General features: G+C 44.2%; 1 protein-coding gene across 2 annotated transcripts in view; it reads left to right on the forward strand.

Annotated features, from left to right (window-relative positions):
* FRMD5 (FERM domain containing 5) overlaps nt 1-15,397 on the forward strand; it is a 291,605-nt gene that overhangs the window by 220,779 nt on the left and 55,429 nt on the right. The window lies entirely within an intron of this gene.

Raw genomic sequence — 15,397 nt, forward strand, 5'->3', positions numbered from 1 at the left:
GCAAGCCTCCCTGTTCGCTTCAAGCTGCCTGGCTGCCAGCCGCCATCTTGGCTGGCAGTTAATTTGCATATCTTCCTGATTAGCCAATGGGAAGGGTAGCGGCTGGATGGCTAATTACCATGTTTCTCTTTTATTAGATAGGATAACTTGCTCCTTATTGGAAACTAATATATTCACCCCAGAGATTGATTGCTCGTGAAATGTATTAAGAAGTTGTGTGCTTAACAAAAACAAACCTCACTCAAGTTTTCTGGTTTGCTGACCTACATGCACAGAAGCACAGCTCTTTTTGCAAAGCTGGTGCCTTTCAGCAGTTTCTCCATGATACCTTTTGTACCTGTTTCTGCACAGCCATACATAAATGCAAACAGACTTCCAGGTATTCAGTGTAGAAAACTCCTAAGATCAAAAAGAAAACCCTCAAAAAAAAAGAAAGAAATCTCTAATGGTAACTGGATCTCCACTGGCTCCCTTTTCCTGGTCGAATGCTTCGTATTTGTGGTTTGAGATGATAACTTTATTTCAAGCCTGAGAGAGCAGTTGACTTGCCCTTGGTCTAATGATACCGAGCAGCTGCCAAAGCCTGTTTCACATCCACAGGAGAAGACTGTCCCTGGAGAGGGGACACATGACCATGCATGTCTCTGTCAGGATGTCTCTTTGGGTACCATGTCAAGAAAAGACTTTCCAAGCAAAGAGAAGGCTCTGTGTGTGGCTTTTGGCTGCTGCTTTTGTGCACAGAGACTGTATGAAAGAAAGAGCTGAGACTTTAAGGAAGTTCATACTTAATTTGCATTTACAATGCACCTAAAGCTGAGGACAGATGTATGGCTTGTTTTATTTATTTATTTATTTATTTATTTATTTTTTGGAGAAAGATATACCAAAGGCAAATAAATGAACTCACATATACAGTTAAATGTCATTTTTTTCTTCTAAGTTCCAGAATCAAAAGGGACATAATTTGCAGTGGGGGATGCAGGAAGGGGAGGCATAGTCCCTTTGGCTAATAATAATTACAGCTTCCATTTTCTGGTTATTTACCATGTAAAATGCTTATCATACTATCTAGCACATACTCAATAAATATCTGTTAAATGAATGAGGATTAGGCACCATGCTAAACATTTATATCATTTATCTCATCAGTCTCACACGAAGATGCAGATATATCTTCATGGTAAACATAAACTAAAACTAGAGAATTTAAATAATTTAGCCAATGTCATGGGAGTAAGCATGGGAGCCAGGCTTCCCTGTTAAACTGATTCCAAAGCCCCTACTTAATATAAATCATCCACCCCACCCACCTCACCCGACCCTGCGCACACAGTGTCTATGAGTTCACTATCTTCTCAGATTGTCACTTATTTCAGACTCCCTCAGTGCCTTTACTGTACTCTCCTTGTCACTTTACTTTGTATTCACTTGATTTCATTTCAGGACATTTCCTATACCAGACCCTGTTGTACCAGAAACACCCACTTTATCTGGGAAATGTTCTTCTCATTATTCATAGAGCACCTTAAATTGTATCATCCCAGAAAGCCTTCTGTGAATATTTGGTGTTTCCTTGACCTACAACACCCAATTCCCTTTTCATTTATTCATTAATTCCATATTTAATATATCCCCTCAAAATTCACTAATCACTTATTTTCATTTAGTCAAAATTTTTTAAATTATAGTTGTGGAACTAGAAGGAACCTCAGCAGTCACCTAATTTGAACTGCAAATCAGTTTGTCCAACTTTACTTACACCACACCCATGAGAGATGCAGGCTGTGCCTCTGCTTCGTTACTCCATAGAGCGGCATTCGCCGTGGCCAAGACTACCCGGGAGAACGCCGGGAGGCACTGTTAGAGGTCCCAGCGCAGATGGAGGGGGAAACGATTCACATGTGTTTGCCAGTATTCATGGAGCACTCACCACGGTCAAGGCATTATTGCAAGGACTTCGGTGATGAAAGGTGAGTGGGATAGTTCCCACCTCCAACGAACACAATAATCTAATGATTACTCCTTGTGGGGAAATGAACCTACTGCACAAATGTCTGTTAAAAAAAAAAAAAAGACATGTTTAGAGATGAATGTTTTGAACCTTTAAAAGAAGAAAATATCATAGATCAGTGCTTCTCAACCTGTGGGTCGTGACCCCTTTGGGGTTCGAACAACCCTTTCACAGGGGTCGCCTAAGACCATCGGAAAACACATATATAATTACATATTGTTTTTGTGATTCATCACTATGCTTTAATTATGTTCAATTTGTAACAATGAAATTGGGGGTCACCACAACATGAGGAACTGTATTCAAGGGTCGCGGCATTAGGAAGGTTGAGAACCACTGTCATAGATACTAGGAAGGAATCAGAAAAGACTTCATGAAGAAAGGTAAATTTCATCTTGGGCCTTACAGGGTGGTGAGAACAGCCTTATTGAAGGGCATGGACCCTCCAACCCTGTTCTACAGGCTGGTTCATCGTCAGGAGAAGGGGGGCGTGGCCAGTGCCAAGCTCTTAGAAAGAGATGCTACAGAAACGCTAATAAAACGTCACAGTTGTTGTTCAGATAGGGGAACCAGGATGAGTCAGCTCCCCTACCACACACCCATTCTTACCATCCCACACATTTGGGGATGGCCTTAGGGCAGTGGTTCTCAACCTTCCTAATGCCACGACCCTTTAATACAGTTCCTCATGTTGTGGTGACCCTCAACCATAAAATTATTTTCGTTGCTACTTCATAACTGTAATTTTGCTACTGTTATGAATCATAATGTCAATATCTGATATGCAGGATGTATTTTCATTACAAATTGAACATAATTAAAGCATAGTGATGAATCACAAAAGCAATATGTAATTATATATGTGTTTTCTGATGGTCTTAGGCGACCCCTGTGAAAGGGTTGTTTGACCCCCAAAGGGGTCGTGACCCACAGGTTGAGAACCGCTGCCTTAGGGTGAGTGAAAAAGCAATCCATTTACCTTTGTTGAGTCATTCTCATGCCTACCCTTTACTATTACTCATCTTACTTTGACCCCCAGATTCTTACTTGTGCTTTCAGCCCCTGTACTTGGGCTTGGGAAGCACATACGACCAATTGAATAATAAGGGGTGGGTAAATGTAACCTCTGACAGCACCTCGGTGGGCCAGGGACAGTGCCCAGTGCATGGATGAGCTGCCTCCAGCTGGTCTCCATCCCCTAGGTCAGTGATGGCGAACCTTTTGAGCTCGGCATGTCAGCATTTTGAAAAACCCTAACTTAACTCTGGTGCCATGTCACATATAGAAATTTTTTGATATTTGCAACCATAATAAAACAAAGACTTATATTTTTGATATTTATTTTATATATTTAAATGCCATTTAACAAAGAAAAATCAACCAATAAAATGAGTGTTGCCGAAACCGGTTTGGCTCAGTGGATAGAGCGTCGGCCTGCGGACTGAAAGGTCCCAGGTTCGATTCCGGTCAAGGGCATGTACCTGGGTTGCGGGCACATCCCCAGTGGGAGATGTGCAGGAGGCAGCTGGTCGATGTTTCTCTCTCATCGATGTTTCTAACTCTCTATCTCTCTCCCTTCCTCTCTGTAAAAAATCAATAAAATATATTAAAAAAAAAAATGAGTGTCATAGGTTCGCCATCACTGCCCGAGGTGATCATTCAGACAGAGGCATCTCTGGCCCAGAAAAATGCCCGGATCATAATCTGCGCAGCTCTGTGCCAGTCCCCAGTGACAGCCCGAGAGCAGGAAGGGATGAGAAGGGCATAAACTGACTAGCCCTTTTCCTAATGATATTTAATGGAGTCTGGGCACCGGCAAGGCTTGGCTGAGTAGCTTTCTTCTCGTCACTGGCAGCTCAGCTCTGCCAGATTCTTCTGTAATGATCCTTCCTCCAGGTAGCACAGAACTTTTTCATAGAATGAGTCAGTCCTTGAGTAAAGATCAGGAAACCTGGGGACTGGTTTCACCTGTGCCATAAATGTCTGGCAAGTCACGTAACGTCTGTGGTTACCTTTTCTGCCTTTATAAATTTTTAAAAATATTTTTATTGATTTCAGAAAGGAAGGGAGAGGGAGAGAGAGAGATAGGAACATCAATGATGAGAATCACCAATCAGCTGCCTCCTGCAAGCCCCCCGCTGGGGATCGAGCCCACAGGGAATCAAACCGTGGCCTCCTGGTTCATAGGTCAATGCTCAACCCCTAAGCCCCAGCCAGGCTTCCTTTATGAATTTGGAAGCATGCCCATCCTGCCGGTCTCTGTGAATTTTGTATGAGACTGAAATCCCATAATAACTGAGAATACCCTTTGAAGGGTTAAAAATGCACTATGATTATGATTACCAGAGTCTTACTATGAAAACACCTTAAGTGCAAATAATACCACCCATGGAAGTGACAAATGAAAGGTACATTGTGGAAACTTGCTAAGAAGTCTTTCCTTTTGCACAAAGAGTGTCAATTGTAGCAAGGTGTGAGGTTATTGTTATGGAGTGGGGAGGCTGGAGATGAAATGTGAGGGAACTGGGTGTGAGGGGCAGGTGTGTAAAGGGCAAATAAGGGTCTACACGGCTTAGGGAGCAACATGGTCTGTGGTGTTGAGCGACGAAGTCGAATGTGTACAACGAATTAACCTACAGTGCGGACCCTCAGACTAGGAATTCTCCACTTGCGTTTCCTATTGCTGTCTGGCCAGGCCGGTCATTGTTGGATGTGGAGTAGGAGTGACGCTTGCTTCCTAATGCTGCCTCCTCAGCTCCACCACCAGGGGTTGGGCCTTGCTTGAAGGTGGGTGTGTTACCAGAGGGAAGCCAGGACTTTGTGATGATGGTCCTGTCCCTCCTCCACACTCTGCCTCGGCAGATTCTGGGAACTCGGAGAACTCGTTAGCAGACATCACATGTCTCTTCGTCCTCTCGATTGAATTCCTTCATTGGTCAGCCTGGTGTGCAAGTCCCTGGATTCCATGCTGGCCCTGGGGTCAGCTCTGGGCTCCCACTCTCATAGTCTGAAGCAGAACTGCAGGTGGAGGAGGTCATTCTCGGCCGCAGAACAGAGCTTGGGGGGATTTTTCAAGGCCCCACCCTGGCTGCTGGGGTTCCCCAGCAGTAGGCATCAGAGGCCTATTTCCTAATTTAGTTAACTTCCCAAAACCAGAGTCAGCCTCTTTCTCAGCAGCACTTCTTCTTCTTTACTCAGCTTTCCACTGACCTACAGTTTTCCTCAAGGAAGTGAACAAACTATTGTTTGACCCCATCCCCCTCTTTTCCCGCTCACTCCCCTTCCCTGATGGACTGTCCCAGGGTTTCAGCAACACCACCTTCCAGGTAGCCTGTGGCTGCGGCTGCACACCGGCCACACATGCCCCCCTCACTGCCCGGACTAAGGAGGACCCAGCTTCAAAGCTGCAGGCTCCCTTGCTTTTCATAGCACTCTTTCTGGAGAAAGTGGAGTGCTCCCCGGGAGCTGTTCTGCAGTGCCGAGGCCTCGGTCACCCAAGCGGAGCTCTGCGTGATGGCCGCGCTCCCAGACTATCCTATTGGAGTTATATAGAGTAATTACATAAGTACCGCTGTGACACTGGGCGGAATCTCATTAAACACTGTCTAAAGAACAGTTGAGTTGTGGTGAAGAATATTCATTTTATTCCAGTTGACGGTAATCCATATAATAGAGCACTAGCCCAAGCATTAATGCTGGCGTTGCTCTGGCTTCCTGATAAAATGTATTTGGAATATATATTCAGTGCAGCATTTGCTTATGTGGGGCCGCTCCAGATTCTCCCACCTCGGGAGGAAGTTGCTTGCTGTGCTGAGCAGATTGTCGTTTGATCTTGCTCCTCCTGGGAGAGACACTTGGCCAGCTTGGATGGGACACTAGGGCAGTTTGACCACATGGCAGCTCTGAAACGCGCGCACACACACACACACACACGCACACGGGCATGTACAGACTCAGATTAGCTGAATATTCCCGTAGCAGTTCAGCCTTCCACCCAAGAAAGGAGCAAGGCCTGGCCAACACAGACTTTGTCCTAAGTATTGTTCCCTTCATTTTCAAAGAGAGAGTGGGCAAGCCTTTTTTTTGTAAGGATTCTTTGGTTGGTGGCATTATGAATTGTCCCATCGGCCGTACTGAATTATCTGTCACCACAATACACAAGAGCCATTCTAAATAGATTGTAGCCTAATTCTCAAAAGCATTGAGGACAACAATATCTAATACAGTGGGGCCTTGACTTACAAGTGTCCCGACTAACGAGTTTTTCGAGATACAAGCTGTCTCTCGGCCGATTTTTTGCTTTGAGTTGCGAGCTAAAATTCGGATTACGAGCCAGCTTCAGATACCCCACCGCTAGTTGGCGCAGTGAACGTCACAGTGAACGCCACAACATCAGCCCAGCATCACGTGTCTCACTCGTTCACTTTAAGATTTGACATACGAGTAATTTGATTTACGAGCTCCGTCACGAATTAAACTCGTAAGTCAAGGCCCCACTGTATATTGATACCACCCTACTACACCTAAGGTGCTTTCCCACACATCATAGCATATGGTGTGTGGAGAATTCGATCATCTGTGTTTAATTATCCAGAGCACAAACTGTTACTTGAAATCGGAGAGAACCAGGAATTATTTTATTTGCAAATATTTTTATTATTTAAAAAATCACATCACAGAACATTTAGAAACTAGAGAAAAGCCCTCTTAACGTCAGCACCTTAACACACTAATATTTTTTGGTCTTATTTCTTTCTAGTCTTTTTTCTTACGTATTCTTATGCTTGTAATCATAATGCTAATGTTTTTAAAATGCTTTTCCCCTTTGATTTCCAGGCTGCGCCACCTGAGCTTTATCTGGTTTCATACCATGTTTCAAGGAAAGAAACCAAGATTAATCAACCTGGGTTCACGTGAAGGGCATTCTATGGGAGATTATATTTCCCATTGTTCAAAGTCAGTGTCGCTTTGTCTGTAATCAAAGTGCCAGAAAAGATGGTGAGGGGAGCATTCGTCTGCTAAACACCAGCCTCTGTCTCTGGTTATTAACACAGCTGAGCGAGGCAGCTGGGGAAACCATTTGAGAATCTTAAGATTGCTGTGGCTGCTGAGGCTGTCTCAGCTGTGCCTTATTGTTCAAGATCTCATCCTCCTCTCAGGATGCTGGGCCCAAGCTGCGCTCGCTCCGGGGACTCAGACCCATCAGACGGGAGTGGTTGGCCTCTGCCTGCATCATTTAGGAGCCGTCAGTGAAACTGAGGTTAAGAGGCTCAGTTGATGTCTCTCTCAATGTGACCGTGCTGTGTGTGTGTGTGTGTGTGTGTGTGCGCGCAAGCGTGTCTGGGACAGCTGAGGGAGGGCCACAAAATCGTCATCTCCAGGGACCAGCTTTGATCCTAGTGGAGTTCGAGCTTGGTGTACATCTGTGTGAGTGCATCTTTTAAAGAGTGAAGCCAATCTCCTCCCCAGACTAGGACGTGCTCCCCTTTTTCTTCAGGAGAGAAGTAGTGGGGTTTAGATCAGGGGTGGGCAAACTTTTTGACTCGAGGGCCACAATGGGTTCTTAAACTGGACCGGAGGGCCGGAACAAAAGCATGGATGGAGTGTTTGTGTGAACTAATATAAATTCAAAGTAAACATCATTACATAAAAGGGTACGGTCTTTTTTTTTTTTTAGTTTTATTCATTTCAAATGGGCCGGATCCGGCCCTCGGGCCGTAGTTTGCCCACGGCTGGTTTAGAGCCTCATTAAAGGAGGCACGTGTCCCTCACTGGTCACATTTTCCTCCTTCCTCTCCCCTTCGCCCCCTCCCCACTCTGCAGAAGCATGTCTGGCACATGGGCCTCTAGACCAGAGATCTGAATAGGCTTCTTCAGAGGTTGTACCAGCTGCTGGTCCCTCAGCTGGGAGAGCTGAGACCCTAAGCGGTGGCCGGTATTTGTCATCAGAACCTGCAGTATAAGAACCTCCCAGCCTTCCTGCATACCAAGAGGAAGAAGGAAGCAGTTAGAGAAACTGAGGCATACTTGTGTTGAGTAGCTCATCCATCATGATGAGCAATACAAGTTCCAAAACCCCTGGCTGCCTGAGAAGTCCCCCCCCCCCCACCCGCAACACCCCCTGTCCCTCACCGCCATCTCTTCCCCACCAACCCTTCCCTCCCAAACCCCCCTTTCCCTCCACCTGTGATCCCGCTCCCCAAACCATAGAGTCACCCCCCAGCATGCAAATGTGCTCTTTCCTTCTTTCATCCTTTTTTCAAGTAAGCAGAGTTCCCTGAAGTGCACTTATTCTTCAGTTATGTGCCTGGCAGCACGTGAGAGATCATTCGTGTCAGTAATGGATGCCCAGTGTCCAAGGCACTTGCCTGTGTATTGTGCTTTTCGATGTAGGACTCCTGATGCATGACTAATGTGTCCAGACAGTCATTGCCTAATCGGACTGCTTCACCTTTGGGACAGTAGTGAGTACACAGAGCAGACTTGCAGAGAACACCACTGGCATGTGTAGGATGGTCCGAGAACTCCCGCGCGGTACAAGGAGTGAGCGTTCCGAGGCTCACCTGGTGCCCATCCAGGCCTGTGGTTTCCACAGCTGCCCGTGACGGCTCAGTTTCCAGAGGCTGGTTCCAGGACCAGTATGCATTATGTGCTCAGCGTGGCTCCACGAGTTTCAGAAAGGGGACTGGATGTTGTCCCACTGAAGGGAGCTTATAGTCTAGCAGGGAATAGACTATGTTTATGAATAGTCATAGTACTGGCTGGAAAGTAGGAGGGCCTTCAGACTGGCTTAGAAGAGGAATCGAAAGTCCATTGTGAGGAGGGACTCTCATGGACAGTGAGTGAGTAGGTGGCACCGACGGACTGAGGCGAAGGCAGGGAGTAAGGAGCTTGCAGTTATTGCCAGGAACCTTCAGGGGGCCGTTGCAAGGCCTTCCTTCCTGAGTCAGCCATGCAGGCTCTGAAGTAAGCTCAGTGCCCGTGGTGCCTCCATCCGTGAGCCTCGCTGAGTTCTTTCCCTATGGCTTTGCCTACTGACCTGTGGAGCCCTGCACCCTGCTTGCTGCTGGTCTGGGCCTGTATGGCTGTGAAATACAGTGTCCCAAGAAGAGTCCCCCAAATTCTATATTTTTATGCATAAAAATGTGATTTAACCTAATGATCTGTGGACAGATGGCAGGTAGGAAAGAGAGACTAAGGTGGCTGACCCTGAACCTTTGGCTATTTTCATTTCATCCCATTTGCAACCCTGGAAGGTCCTCAGAAGATAAGCGTTTGACTCATTATAGGGTCTGAGCCCAAGTGGGTCCTGCCTGGAAAATGGGTGAGGACTCTCTTGCTGGAGGCCTGTTAGTGAGAGGACAGCGTGAGGCCTGGCCTTTTCGGAGCATTCTTAGAGCTGGTTGCATATAAATAGAGCCTGAAAAAAAAAAAAACGGGAACATGATTTGAAGATATCTTCTATGTATACAGAGAGTATTGGTGTGTGGGGGAGTTTTTTTGTACATACTTTGAAAAATTACGCCCTCTTTGTGAAAACCGCTTTAGAAGCTAGCCTCATAATTGCTACATGATGCAGTCACCAAGTTACTGGAATGTTTTCCTCAAGGAGTATTTGGCATTGAGTAGAAATTGTAATATATTGAAGTAAACATGTCCAAAATTCAAGCGTGTTTAACTTTTTAATATATCCCTATTTGAATTTAGAAGAAAGGATAACTAGGTTCAGGTAGGGTTTTCCCCCTTTACTTAAAAGTAATGTTGGCTGCCAGAGGTTACACCGACGAGCTGTGACCTACTCGGACACCTTCCACCACATCCCGGCAGACTTCCGTGCAACAGCCAGGTGTGAGGGCCCGGCTCACGTTCAGTCCCTTTTATCCTCCTAACTTGCTTATTTTGGAAAATGCCACATGGCCCGGTGATTAGGTATTCAGAGTTTGTAGTTAAACGGGCTGGAACCGGTACCCAGCTCCATTAATTACTGTGTGATAATGAGCAAGTTACCTACCTTCTCTGTGCTTAGTTTTCCCATCTGTTAAATGAGCTTACCATTCTCATGTAACAGATGGGAAAGCGATTGGCATGGTACCTGTTTCAAAAGTTGCTGTGAAGATGAAAGAATACATGTGAAAGGCTTAGCGCAGTGTCTCACACAGCTGCCACTCCGTCAGCATTCGCTTGCTGTCTCCCTCCCTCCCCACCCCCCTTATTTGGCATCTCCACTGGGGGAGAATTAACCCCAAGGAAAGCTATTTAAAAATCCTCAGAGTGGCCACATGTTAGCTTTTGCTAACAGCTGGGGTAAACGCTTTTTAGTTTACTAGAGGTGTTTGAAATGTGGTCGGGTTTTAGTTATCTCTTTATTTTCGTGTATCCCAGCTGCCTCTGCCTCAGTAACAAGAAAACTTGAACTTATCAAAACTCACGCTTTTCCAGGACTCCGCGTGCTCTATCAGACACGCTGTGTTTCGGCTGCTTTCTCCCGGGCTGTGATGCTGCTCCTCCCTTTGCATTTCTGAATCACTCTGTCAGCAAGCCAGCCTACTCATTCCGGGGCCGCCCCATCTTCCCTCATTGTTTGTTCATTCTTCCTTTTGCTTTTCATGCTTTCCTGTTCCTTAAAACCAGGGATCATAAAAACCATCATTTTAGAATCTAAGTGTTAAATTTCACATGGATTTTTTTTTTTTTTTTTTGTAAAACAGCACATAAACTCTATATGAAGACAGTTTCAACTGTCAATTTTTGCCTACCTCAAGGTTATCAGCATGGTATCGAGATGATAACTTCTAAATATATGGAGTTTGGAACCCAGTATAAATGGAAATTTTTGTAGCCATGCATGGCTACCAGTAGTATTTCCTAGCTGATATTCTTCACGTATACTCTCAGATCCAAGGTAAATATTCAGCAGCCATCCCTGTGTAATGCTTGCTAAAAATAAATTCTCCAAGATATTTCTGCAAGGAAATTGAGATTTTAATAGATATCATACAATGAAATAGAAGTCACCTAAGTACCAGTATTCTTTAAATTCTACCCAAGTGATAACTTTAAAAACAGTCACTTCCGCAGATATGGGAAGGAACTTTTTCCCCCTTTTTGGACCAATTCACTCCAAACTGACAAAAATGTTTGGGAATTTAAAAAACCTGTATTTTTTAGCTTATAAGTGAAACAAGAGAATTAGTTTCCTGCTTAAATTGTGTCATCCAGTGTTTTAAAGACTGAAATTGCCTATGAGGCTTCCAAAGTATCTACTTTAATTAGCTTTGGTAAATAAATTAACGAAGTCATCATTCAGTGCCTCTGTCTTTGAAAATGAGCTCGGCCTGTTTGAGGAACAGAGAGGAGGCCATGTGACCGCCGTGTGGAGAGCAGGGGGAAAGAAGAGGACAAGATGAGTCTGAGGCCCCTTCTGTCCTGGAGACCCCCTGTGCATCTAGCAGGACTCTTGCTTTTAAACTTTTCCCCTCAACCATCCCAGCCCTCAACCCTTCCCTCCTGAGCACAAGCCAAGCCAACCTCTACTCCCCTGCTGCCCCAAGACTCCCAGACATATCTTAAGTCTTTCTGTTGCATTTTACATTAATATGTGAGAGCTATCCCAGAGCCCATGTGCTGGGGTGGGAAGAGTTTTAACAGTGGACCTGAGCCTGAAATTCCTCATCTGAGAAATGGAGCGGCTTAGAGATAACGTGTAAGTAAAGGCCTGGCCGATCATTAGTTCAGACTCTGCGATCCTGAAACACGTCTTTCCTTCTGTTATTTCCACGTGTATATGAACATATAACTATGACAGGAGGAACTACTAAATTATAAGTAGTTACAGTCATGCTACATACACACACATACACATTCCACATCCCTATTTAAATTCCATGTGAGGGAAGAAATCCTGCAGTTGGACGATTCAACTATTCTGCTCTGGTTGTAATGAGTAGAGAACTGGATAGAACTGCAGGTTTGAAGCAATTAAGAGCCAAGAGAGGGAGGGAGGGAGAAGAGAGGAGAGGAGGGGAGGGGAGGGGAGGGGAGGGGAGATATCAGCTGATTCAAGGTCATGGGTGGCTAACCCAGTCACTCAGGGTGCAAGGCAGGAACCAACCCTGGACAGGACATTCTTCCATCATGGGGCACTCTCACACCCACCCACACTCACTCAGACCGGGACCCTGTAGACGGGCCGATTCACCTCACATGCACATCTTGGAATGTGGGAGGAAACTGGAGTCGCCCGAGAAACCCATGAAGACATGGGGAGAGAGTGCAAACTCCACCCAGACAGTGGGCCTAGCCAGGAATCATTGTTTTTTCTCATGTACATTATGATGAAATGATATATTGGATGACATGCTATTTATGAAAACATTAAACAACACAGGCCTACATTCACAATCAAAAGGACTGCCCTGAAAGAGAGTTGTATTAGTTTCCTAGGGCCACTATAAGAATAATCTATAGGGTTACTAAGTGACTTGAAAACAGAAATTTATTTTCTCACAAATCTGGAGACTGGAAGTTTAAAATCAGGTGTCTGTCAACAGAGCCATGCTCCCTCTGAAGGCTCCAAAGAATCCTTTCCTGCCTCTTTCGACTTTCTAGTGGTTACTGACAACCTCAGCATTGCTGGACTTGTGACTGTGTCACTCCCACCTCTGCTTCCACCTCCACATGGCTCTTTGTCGGTGTGTGTCTTTCTCCACTCAGCCTTCTTATGTGGACATTGTCGATTGGAATTAGGGCCCACCCTAACCCGGGATGGCCTCATCTTAATTAATTGCATCTGCAAACACCTTATTTTCAAATAAGATCACAATCTGATCTTCCACGTGGACATGAATTTTAGGGGGATACTATTTCACCCAGTACAGAGGTGAATACATAGTATTATGAAATATCCAGAACATCAAGTTCTGAGTCTAATTAATCCTTAAATACTAAAGTATTCTACCTTACAGAACACAATTATTCATGAAAGTGTATTGTATGTTATGATTACAAACACCTAATTATTCATGACTCATTTATATTTTAATTTTTATATATGTTGTCAGAAAGCAATAAAAGTTTTATTTCATTATTACTATCTAAAATTAAGACACCACTAAGTAATCCTGGTCCTCTCCTGTCACTTCTCCATTGTTCCAAATGAGTAATGTTAAATAGCGACGCTGGTGTAGTGGTATCATGCAAGATTCCCAAATGAGTAATGTTAAATAAATTTTGGGGAGAATAGGGTTATAATGCCCTTAATAAAATCTGTTTTTTAAAGCAAAGCCATTCCATTAAGCAAATCTAAATTTAGATTGTCAAAGCCCATAGACTCTGAAAAGCAAGTTGTTAAAACTCACACTGAGTTTCAGTGTTGCTGCATTTGGAAATGTCTGCCTCTCAGCAGCAGCCCTTACACTAGATTGCTCTCGGAGAGGGAGGGGGCAGAGACGAGGGACTCTTGTCTTTGCGGCTATCATTTCAGATATTAGTTGGAATTCCATATCTTTGACCTTCATAAATTCTTAAATTATAAATTTCTAGCAACTGTAATTTGTAAAGAGCATATGGACAAATCTCCTAATGACGGAAATGATTAATTTAAAGTATTTCATTCAACTTAGAAGAACCAAAGATGAAATACCCTGTACTAGCAATCTTGGCTTTTTCTAACAATATCCTTGGGTGAGAGAAAATGCAAATGAGGCTTTTGAGATTCAACTTCAAGTGAAAACATTTTGCGTCTGTCCTGGTTAATTTGACCATAAACGTGGGCACCAGTAATTCTCTCGTTATATTTTTTGACTCAGAATCTTAAGAGTTGAAGAAATATTGCCTCCATAGCTCCTGCTTATGGGCTAAATCTTCAGATGTATTTCTGGGCCTGGAATTGACTCTCCTTGGTGTGAAAGTGACCACCAATACACAGCTTGAAGTTAATGCAGAGACCCAGCTACTGGAGCCGGAGCATCCCCATGGTTTTTGTGCAGAGTTAGTGGGAAAAGGGCTCTTGGAGTGGGATTTGTAGAGATACCCAACTACTTTTATTTTCACAGCTTTTATTCAGTCAAGATTGGTTTCTTGAGTGCCCACTGTAGTTCAAGGATTAGGCATACCAAAAGGAGTAAGACTACATCCCTGTCCCACCTGCCCTGTCTCCATGACAAACTAGTCGACAATTACAACGTAGTAAGATGGAGGATATGCCCAAAATGCTATGGAAGCTCAGAAGAGAGCATCTGAAATTTGCTTTAAAGAACTGTACCTGTCTCTATTTATACAAACATGATTTCTGTGCTTTGATAACTGAATTCAACCATGGTATGGACAAGAAAATAATGTATTCTAGCAAACATTTTTTAAAAGACAAAATTTTCCAAAACAGTGTACTCTAAAAACAAATCAATGTAATGACTGATCTAAGAAATCTTAATTCTTCCCTTAATTAATTTAATAGTCAGAGCCTTAAAAGAATTAATGACCCATTCCACCAAAGTCATCATGATAACTCTCTATTTAAAGATAGCTTTTCAACCTATTCTTCCAGGCTCCTTGCTGAATTGAAATTGTGGAAATTGTCTTCCATTCCTACTTCTCATTCACACCCCTCTTCAAAGTAGTCACTTAAACACTATTCTGCCACTTGAATATTTCTTTAACCCATCACATTTTATCCTCATTGCCGTTATCTTAGTTTGGGTGCCCCTCAGAGCTCACTTGGATTTTTACAGTGATTTTCCAACTGGAATTCCTTACCATCTGCCAGTCCTCCTCCAGCAACATGAAATCTACTCAAGTCTCATTCCTATTTAAAATCTTCCCACCCCTTGCCATCACCTGCAGAATAAAGTCCTTAGTATGCCATACCAGCCCCTTCACCACCGGGTCCTCGTCTGCCTCTCCACATTGATCTCCTGCAGCAGACCTCCTTACACCAGGGCAGGTGGTAAAAATTCCTAAAATATGCCCTGCTCTGCACACACGGTTGCCCCTGCTGTTTGCCCACTCCTCGGCTGACAAGCTTCTACATATCCTTCAAGACTCAATTTGTAAATCACTTTCTTTGTGTGGTCTTTCTGGTAGTCTCATTCCATCACACTATCCCTGTACCTTGTACATATTAAGGTTATGACATATATCATCCCATTATAATTTGTGAGAGATTCTTCCTACCCAAAAATTTTGTTCACCTCTAGTTAGTGGAAAATTGAGGCAACCAACTCATCATTCGTGTCTAGAGTCTCCAGGCAGGGAGAGTAGGTATAAGTAATGTGGCCTTGAAAGAATTCTTACTTGAAGTGCAGGGAGGACTTGAATACATGAGGAGGCTGCTCCAGAGCCTGTTCCGCTAACTGGGCCACTTACACGGTCAGGTGTCACATGCATGTC

The sequence above is a fragment of the Myotis yumanensis genome, unplaced genomic scaffold (assembly GCF_028538775.1).
Source record: "Myotis yumanensis isolate MYYU_CA2020_CCGP unplaced genomic scaffold, mMyoYum1.0.hap1 SCAF_1, whole genome shotgun sequence".
Lineage (NCBI taxonomy): Eukaryota > Metazoa > Chordata > Mammalia > Chiroptera > Vespertilionidae > Myotis > Myotis yumanensis.